The sequence below is a fragment of the Marmota marmota genome, unplaced genomic scaffold (genome assembly GCF_001458135.2).
Source record: "Marmota marmota marmota unplaced genomic scaffold, marMar, whole genome shotgun sequence".
Taxonomy (NCBI): Eukaryota; Metazoa; Chordata; class Mammalia; order Rodentia; family Sciuridae; genus Marmota; species Marmota marmota.
The window spans coordinates 45,125,259-45,135,794 of record NW_026000229.1 but is presented as its reverse complement, the minus strand read 5'-3'; the positions used below and the strand labels follow the sequence as shown (position 1 = coordinate 45,135,794).

Genomic DNA, 10,536 nt, shown 5'->3' with positions numbered 1-10,536 from the left:
TGATATATATATATATATATATATATATATATATATATATATATATATCACATTTTCTTTATCCATTCATCAGTTGACAAGTACCTGGGCTGAGTCCATAACTTGGCTATTGTGAATCATGCTGCTATAAACGTTGATGTAGCTGTATCACTGCAGTATGGTGATTTTAGATATTTTAGATGAATAACAAGAAGTAGGATAGCTAGGTCATATGGTGGTTCCATTCCCAGTTTTTTGAGGAACTCCCATACTGCTTTCTAGAGTGGTTGTACTAATTTGCAGTCCCACCAACAATGTATGAATAGATCTTTTCTCTGCATCCTCACCAGCACTTATTATTATTTGTATTCTTGATGATTCCCATTCTCACTGGAGATGTAGTTTTGATTTACATATCCCTGATAGCTAGGAATGTTGAACATTTTTTAATATATTTGTTGGCCATTATGCACTTCTTCTTTTGAGAAGTGTATGTTTAGTTCTTTGGCTCATGGATTGATTGGGTTATTTGCTTTTTTGGTGTTAAGTTTTTTGAGTTCTTTATATAATCTGGATATTGATCATCTGTCTAAAGAGTAAGTGGCAATGATCTCCCATTCTGTAGGCTCTCTCTTCTTGTTTCCCAAAAAAAACATGTACATACATGTCCTTAACAGCTCCATTCACAATAGCCAAAACAGTAAATTATTCAAATGTTCATCAATAGTTCAATGGATAAACAAAATGTGATATGTGTGTGTGTGTGTGTGTGTGTGTGTATAAAGGTTATTCAACCATTAGAAGAAAGAATGAAGTGCTGATACACTCTACAATATGGTAAATCCAGAGACAGAGAGTAGATTGGTAGTTGCCAGAGGCTGGAGAAAGGGGAAGAATGGACGCTATGTAATGGGTACAGTTTCCTTCCAGGATGATATGTATTAAAACTAAAGAGACGGTGATTGTGAAACACTGTGAATGTACCAGGTTACACTGAATTGTTCACTTTAAAATGATAAATGGTATGTGAATTCTGCCTCAAAATTAAAAATGAAGAAATTGGCAAGAGAGATATATATACACACCCAAAACAGACATAAAACTATCTCATAAACATATAAAAGTTATTTCATCTTCACCATAATAAAACAAGCACAAATTAAAACCACAATGAAATACTGTTTCTCTCCTATCAGGTTGGCAAAAATCCCAAACATTTTGGTGAGACTGTATAGAAACAGTTTATTTGGGAATGCAAAATAGTTCAACTCTTATGCAGGAAATTTAACAATATCTAAAAAACCATGTAAGTATTAGTCTTTGACTCATTGTTAAGAATTTATCCTGGTATTGTAAGCAGTAAATAAATCTTTTCTTTGAACTATCTAACCTGCACAGTGAGACGATGCCATCCAAGAGTGCCAGGGAATGCCCATTTGCAAGGTGACTTCTGTTGATAGGGAGAATTCCATCCACACTTGTCATGAATTCACTAGTTCAAAAGCCTTGATTTCAAATGCCAGCTGCCCAAAGGTAGAAGAAATAAGCGTAAACTGCTGAGCCCCAACCAAGTGGTTTTTCTCAACTTCAACCTATTCACTTCAAGAAGTTTTTCACACTGAAACTCTTTAATGCTTATACCTATATAATAAATGTGTGGCTTTCATTCCTTACTTAGATCCAGTCTCCATTAGAGCTTGGATCACTCATGGGATCCTGCTGCTGCTCCATTTTTGAGTCCTTTGTCTTTATTTCTTAGTATATTTCTTTGTCTTTAAATCTTATTATATTTCTTTTGACTTTTATTTTCTTAAGTTGGCTCACAGCCTGCATTAGCTGTTCATCCGCAGGCCACAGCAGACACCTTGGAGAAACACCACTAAAATACACATGCAAGAATGATTGCAATGTCGGAAACTATATAAGTATTCCAATATTGACAATATAGGTTGAACAGTCTCTGAAACATACACACTAAAGAGTACTGTGAAGCAATGAAATATAAAAGAGAGCTATGTGGAGTGATATGGGATTATTTCATAAGTGAAAAATACAAATGCAAGTGAATAGGCATAGTACTCAAATAATTTTTTTAAATTCAGATAACTTTAAAAAGGATTAATTTGTTCATTTGTTCAAAAATGGAATGCTGCAAAAATGTCCCAGATTTAGATAACACAATGTATCTATAAGAAGTGAGAGGGAATATAGTACAAGTAAATAGGAGAATGGAACATACCTGTAAGAATTCCTTTATTAATAATTTTAAATTTTTAGTCCAGTTTCATATTTTACATATTCAAAGTGTAATATTAAGCTGACAAATGTACCTTGATAAAAATTCTTAAACTGAATGCAGAGAGATACAAATGAATCCAAATACATTTCAAATAACCCAGTGACATAACCAAACTGAAGAAAGAAAATATGAACTGATCCAATTAATTTTGACTGCACCTATTTTATTTTCCAATTAATTTTGAATACATACCATTTGTGTTAACTTTTCATCACTGTGACCAAAATACCTGACAAGAACAACTTCAAGGAGGAAAAGTTCATTTTGTGCTCATAGTTTTTAGAGCTTCAGCCCATGATCAGCCAACTCCACTGTTCCAGGTCTGAGGTGAGGCAGAACTTCAGAATAGAAGAGTGGCAGAGAAAGGTTGCTCCTCTTACAGCCAGGAAGCACAGAGGCAGAGAGAGAGAGGGCAAGCTGGGGCCAGGGCAGGGACAGATACAATCCAACGTCACACCCTCAGGGACCTACCTCCACCATTACCTACCTGCTTACAGTTACCACCTACTAGTCCAAATCACTAATCTATCAAAATCAATTTATACACTGTTGAGGTTACAAATTAAATGAACAAATTAATCACTTCCTAAAAGCCCCAGCTCTGATCTTGCCATACTTAGGGGCCATATTTACAATACATGAGTTTACCTGGGCATTCAGGTTAACACAATTTCACTATAAAATAAAATAACTCAAAAAAAGTTGTCTTCATATTATGTGCTTTTCTTTTACAGTGGTACTAACATAGTAATTCTGAAACAAATGCATGTGAATCATATAATCAATCCAATAAATAAATATATGTATGTAAAGAACCCAGGTTATTACTATGAAAGGAGAGAGATACAAATATGGAATAGAAGGCAAGATGCTAACTGGGTTGAATTAGCATTGGTGTTCAAATCAAAGTCTCTCTCTCTCTTTCATAGTATTTATATTATATATGTGTTACCTATATAACATACTACATATATAATATACATAGGCATATGCATATATATTCATATTGAACATTAAGAGCTGCTAATAACAGAGGAAAGTCATAATTATGCTTCCTGATGCATGAACACAAAACCACTTATAAACAAAAACAAAGGTGTATAGTCAAACCTTTGGAGCCAAGTGCCATTTGGATAAAAGTTTTCAACAAACAAATTAAGGGAAAGAAAAATGGAAAGAATTCTATATATTGGAAGAGATTTTTAAAACATATCAGATGAAAAAAATGAGCAAACTAAATAAGAGTGTTTTATAATGCACACTAAGAAGAATAAGCTGTAAAAATGAAAAAAATGTTCTAATTGTATAGTCAGGATCATATTTACTTTTAAGAGGAAGAGTGGTTAGATTGAACTGGGAAGAGTCACAATGAGGATTTTGAGGATGGCTAGTAAATTCTGTCTTGACTTGAATAAAGATTACAGGGGTGCTTACTTTATTAAAAATACTCATTTTTTCATGCTTTTTCTGTACTATGTTTTATTTTGCAACTTTAAAAGAATAAATAAATAAAATCAAAATCGAAACCTGGTAAACAAGTGGCACAAAACCTCTATCCACCATTTGTCTACAGGCCAGCATTCACTCTCACTGCCAGAATCAAATCCCATCAGTGCTCTCACATTGTTAACACTGAAACACAATAAAAAGGAGAAAATTTGTTCTCTAACTCAGGGCATAGGCAACTACATCTTCGGGGATTCAGAACTCGGAAAGTTTTACTCTGTTGCATAATATTCTCCTGTGTATATAATTACACAAGATGCTGCTATTGTAAAGGTAGTTAATTAAGAGCACTAATTGAGCTTGGGTAGTGACCAAAAGGAACTTCAGAAACCTGATATTGTCAGATAAAAATCACTCTGTTGTGGGAATTATCTTCTAGAGTCTTGCTGGTTTTCCCAAGGTAACTAAGGAGAAAGGTAGTTAATGGGTCACTTGGGGATGACATCTATTTCTGTAAATTATCATTTCTTACTCCTCAGGTTTTTTGTTTTTTGTCATGAAGCCAAATAATAAGGAAAGCAAATTATAACTGAAAAAAATAACAGGAAGAAAAAATTGACTGAACAATTTTATGCTTTTAAAATTAGCTCTACATTAAGAATATAAACCACAGCCTCAACTCAAGCACTTAAGTTGAAGCTGCCAAAACAATCTGTTGCTTTATATATCTACTTATCAACTATTACATGGCAAATAAGAAAAAGAAAAGCAAGAGATAAATAAATCAAAGTCACAAAATTCTAGATGGAAGAACTATTCATGATCAGTTTATCCACAAAAATATTAATTAGCAATGATGTAAAATATGAATATCAATGATTACACTAATATATGTCTTAGAAATGTTAGTTTTAGTTTGAGCAGAGCCATCCAAATGTTAACTTTCTGTAGTTTAACAGTTTTAAAGGAAAATATTGGATCCAGAAAAACTTAAAATGGTTCATGAGAATATAATGAGTGAAAAAAACACTGAGTGTAAATATAAATTAAAAGGTAACAAATATCTAATATTCAGACATACCCAAACAAGGGGAGACTACTGAATAATTATTTAAGCCCGTGGTTTAAAATAAAAGCAAATATAGTGTTTAATATTTATTGACTGTGAAAAGCAGTATATTTTCCACTTAATATTTGCCCTAACTCTAAAATTGGTGAACCTGCATTTGAAAGCAGAAAATCTGATCTGGAGCCTGCACATGAAACCAGTTTTGTTCATACTTGCCCCCTGAGCATTCTTGTATACTTACATATTCACAGAGAGACAGAGACACAGTGAGCCAGACAGAGACAGGACTGCAGATAAAATGTGTAAAGATTTATAGAGTTCATTTATACTCCAGGATAATTATATAATTGTGTAATTAAAACAGGTTTTTCTCAACCATCTATATAAAAAGAATAAACATGAGGATACTGCAGTATCAAGTCAGTGCCCCCCCCCCACCAAATAGACATTAATTTGACAAATATCTCCTGAGTGGCTACAGGGACCCAGAAACGTTGCTGAGTGCTTAAGATACAAAGTTGAGTAAGGAGTCTCTGAGCTCCAGAAACTCTACCTAATGGAAGTTAGACATGTAAAGAGAGTAAAAAAGAAATCTAGTAAGTGGAAAACTAAATAAAGATATAAAACTTATTGAAGACTACAGAGGAATGGGTTCTTAGAAGTCTTCCAAAGGCAATGATGGTCTAAGGTGAATCTTGAAAGTGAGAAAAATGAATAAATTGTATGAGCATTCCAAACAAAAAGAAAGAACCTGAGCACATGTAAAAGAGCAAGAAATAAAAAGGTACCTAGGGGCCTAGGGGCTTAGACAGCTTTGTATCACTACCACATGGTTTGGAGACTATTAGCAGTAATGCTTTTAGCCTTGAAATGTATTGTATCTGTTATTATGTCTAAGTGAGCATTGTGTGTGTGTGTGTGTGTGTGTGTGTGTTGCTGAGAATTGAACCTTGTGTGTGCAAGATAAGCACTCTACCAACTGAGCTATATCCCCAGCCCTCAAGTGAGCATTTTTGTAGATACAAAAACTGAAGCTACTTTTGCTGCATCCCCTATATTTTGATATCTTGTGTTTCCATTTTCATTTACATCAAAAATTTTTTTTATTTTCCTTTTAATTTCTTTTTTTATATAATAGTTGTCCAGGAGCATATTTGTAAATTTTTCATGATTTCTCCAATTGTTGATCTTTAGTTGTATATTATCATGATTGGAAAAGTTATCAGATATGATTTCAAGCTTCTTATATTGGATTAGGCTTGTTTGTGTCACAAATTGTGATCCACCCTGGAAAATGTCCTCTGTGCTCTTATGAAAAAAAATGCATTTGGTTGATGTTGGAAGAAATGTTCTGTACAGGTCTGATAGGTCCAGTTTGAAATCCAGTGTTTTCCTAACTGATTTTCTGTCTGGATGATATGCAATTATTGAAAATGGGATATTAAAATTCCCTATTATTGAGTCAGGCGTGGGGGCACACACCAATAATCCCAGCAGCTTGGGAGGTTGAGGGAGGATTACGAGTTCAAAGCCAGCCTCAGCGACTTATCAAGACCCTAGGAAACTCAGTGAAACCTAAATAAAACACAAAATGGGGATGTGGCTCCGAGGTTAAGTGGCCCTGGATTCATTCCCCAGTTTTTAAAAAAAAAATCCCTATTATTTTTATGTTGCAGTCTATTATCTCTGGGATACAAAGTTCAATATATGCAAATTGATAAACGGATAAATATGATTCACCACATTAGCAGAGTGAAAGACAAAAAAATGCTTATTTCAATAAATGCAGAAAAGGCATTTGACAAAATTCAACATCCTCTCAACAAATTAGGCATAGATTAATGTACAATAATATGATAAAGGCCACATATGACAAGCCCATGACTAACATCATAACCATTGGTGAAAAGCTGAAAGTTTGTCCTCTAAATCAGGAACAAGACAAGGGTAAGACAAGGGTACCCACTCTCCCCATTCCTATTCAACATAGTACTACAGCAATTAAATAAGAGAAATAGATAAAAGATTTCCAGTCATAAAGCATGAAGTAAGAAAGTGTCAGCTTGCTGATGACATGATCTCAAGTTTAGAAAACCTCTAAGTCTTCAACAACAAAATAAAAATGTTAGAACTCATAAACAAATTCAGTAAGGCTGCAGAATTCAAAAGCAACATACAGGGACTGGAGTTGTGGCTCAGCAGTAGAGCACTCACCTAGCACATGTGAGGCCCTGGGTTCGATCCTCAGCACCACATAAAAATAAATAAAAACAAAAGTATTGTGTCCAACTACAACTAAAGAAAAATAAAATTAAAATTAGAAAAAAGCAACATACAAAAAGTAGCATTTCTTTACACTAACAATGAACTACCTGAAAAAGAACTTAAGAAATTATTCTTTCATAATAACACAAAAAAATTAAATAGGAGTAAATTTAATCAAAGTAGTGGAAGATCTATATACTGGAAACTACAAAATAGGTGATTAAATAAATTATAGACAACATAAATAAATAGCAATATATTCCATGATCATGATTAAGAATAATCAATATTCTTAGAATGCCCATGTTACCAAATATACAGTATCAGTGAAATAGCTATGAAATTTTCAATGTCATTCTTCAACAAAAGACCCTGATGAACCAAAGGAATCTCAAGCAAAGAGAACAAAAGAAGAATGACCTCAAACTTATTACAAAAATATACAAATCAAAACAGCTCGATACTGTTATGAAAACAGAAAAGTCAACGAATGAAAGAAAAAACAAACAACAGAGATCTCATACTTGAATTCACACTTTTGATTCTGGACAATGATATCAAGAATACATAGTAGAGAAAAGATAGTCTCACCCACAAATGGTGTTGGAATAGCTGGATATGGAGATGCACAAGAATAAAATTAGATCCTTAACTCATACTAGATATGGAAATAAACTCAAAATGGATTAAAGATCTAAATGCAAGCCCTGAAACTATAAAGCTTTTAGATGAAAACATAGGATAAACACCACAACATTTTTTTGGTGCTTTTCTGAATATGAACCCAAAAGCACCAGCAATGAAAACAAAAACAAAATTTTATCAAACTTAAAGGTTTTACACAGCAAAAGAAACAGAGGGTGAAGGTCCAACCCAGTGCCTAAAGAAATTGTTTGCAAATAACGTATCTGAAAAGAAGCTAATACCTAAAAATATATAAAAAACACACTCAATAGAAAGGAAACAAATAATCCAATCCAAAACTGGGAAAAGAACTTAGATAGTTCTCAAAAGAAAACATACAAATGCACAACAGATATATGGAAAAATGTTCATCATTCACTAAGTTCAGGATACTTTGGATTAGCAGAGGGGAATGAAGGGAGGGGGTGGGGAGGGGAGTAGGAAGGATAGTAGACTGAATCAGACGTTATTACCCTATGTGCATATATGACTAAGGTTTGAAGACCTTGGAAGCAGTTGTAGGTTAGCTGCACTGTCTTTTTCCATTAGTTCTTTGACAGCTATAACTTAAACACAGCCTATGGCATGTCGGCACTATCTTAAATCTGATCAAAGGTGCTGGAAATGTTGCTCATGAACCTTTAGAAGACAATGAAGAAGTGGAGCAACATATTCAGAACATTAAATCAAAAAGTAAAGTTGGTAGACCTTTGCCAGCACAAGATTCAAAAGCAATTTGAAGAAAGGTTATGAACAGGTAGGAGAAGAGATAGGCACTTAGAATTCATTGAAAACAGCTGGTGAACAAAATTTTGTGGCACTCTGTGTTCCCTGAAGATCATCTGGAAAATATTTTTCATCTTGGTTGCTTTGCTATTTGTAATTTTTCTCTTCCTGTCAAATTTATTTATTTTTTTAAATATTTTTTATTGGTTGTTCAAAACATTACAAAGCTCATGATATATCATCTTTCATATATTTGTTCCTGTCAAATTTAAATAAAGCTCTTCATTCAATTAGAATAGATTCTGGTTTCAGATATTATATTACTGATAATAATAATAACTCAAGTAATCCACTGACTATGCTTTTGCCTTTACTCATTTTCCCTCTTGATGATATTCTTATAACGATTATTTTTATGCATTTCATTTTTACTTTAATGGCAGGAATTAGAAATACTGTCAGATAGCTCTTTTTAATTACGTTATATAAAATCAGAAGAAATAAAAGTGGACCTCAAGCACTCATATTTCTTGGTATTCTACTTATTGTCCTTCATATTAGATACTTGATTTATAATCTTTCTCCCCAGCATGTTGTGTAGGAAAGCCAAAGTACTTAACAGAGAGCAATGCAACTTCTATTGACCTCTGTGCCAAAGAGAGGTGATGCAGATGCCCCTGAAGATCAGTGCACTGTTACCCAGACATTCCTTAACAAGTTCTGGGTTTTAAGTGCTGCATAGTATCCTTTCTTGGGATATTTTTTATTGCACTAATTGTAATCCAGTTGTAAAGGGAAGGAGTAGATGAAGATTCAGACCTAAGTGAAGATAAGCCCTCTTTTCTGTTTGACAGTCTTCTGTCTTAAAAGTTTTATAAAGCAGATGTTTTTATAGTTTTAAAGTTATACATTAGGATAAACCAGCTTCCATCAAAAATGAAAGCATGGCCATGAAAAGGAGCTATATTTTTTTATGTTTCTGAAGTAACATCATTGAATCACAGATTAACACTTAAAATTGCTAAAATTATAGTGTGTAAATATGAAACCACTGGCTTTGTGAGGGAATGTTTGTGGGACAATTTTTTCTTTAAATATGTAATATAGGGGCTGGGATTGTGGCTCAGCGGTAGAGCACTCACCTAGCACAGGCGGGACCCGGGTTCGATCCTAAGCACCACATAAAAATAAAGGCATTGTGTTGTGTCCATCTACACCTAATATATATATATATATATATAAAAAATAGTGTTAGATTGATTTAAAAATCTTCCAGAATTAATATTTGCTTTTGTGGCATTTTAAAAAATAATAACAAATCACTTGTGTTGTTAAAAAAATATGTATAGTGGTTAATTCCTACTATGTCCTTATTCACATCACCTAGTGGCATGTGAAGAAGACAAATGGATCTCAGAGAAAGACAGCTGAACAAGTGCTGACTTAATTGCAGCTTTGGTCCCAGATATATTTAATCTCCTTGATGTCTAGTTTGTCACTATTAACCTGGAAAATGTTTTTCCCCCTATTCCTGCTGGTAAAGATCACTATAAACAACTTATTTTTAGTAACCAGAACCCAAAACAACACTTTGCTGTCCTACCTTAGGTATTCTAGCATCCCAGGTCCTATGTTATAATCTAATCTGCAGTGAATTAGTCACTACTCCAAAGAACACTTCAGTTATTCACTGTATTGTTAATATGGTCCTGCGAAGCAGGATATAGTAACCACTCTAGATATCTGGTTAAGACACACACAAACACACCACAGTGTGGAAAATGATTCTCAAAAATATTCAAGAGCCTATCATCTCAGTGAAATTTCTAGAAAAGTAATGTTCTGGGGGAAGTCTAGAGGTCTAAATAAAGGACAAGTTCCTATATGTTATACCATTACATCAATCACTAAGAGGCACAATTTTCTGTGCCATTTCGTATTTGGGAAGAAAGAAGCACTTCATTTTGACATAATATTCCAGCATAGTTACCAATTAACTCCAATTTTGAATAAAGTCCAGACCAAAGAAGGATGCTCACAGCTTCTGACTGCCTTGAAAGTTGATCTG

At 33.7% G+C, this 10,536-nt stretch overlaps 1 pseudogene; it reads left to right on the top strand.

Annotated features, from left to right (window-relative positions):
- The window catches only part of LOC107137674, a 27,938-nt pseudogene extending 18,728 nt beyond the window's left edge, over nt 1–9,210 (top strand).
- The last annotated feature ends 1,326 nt before the right edge of the window (nt 9,211–10,536 follow it).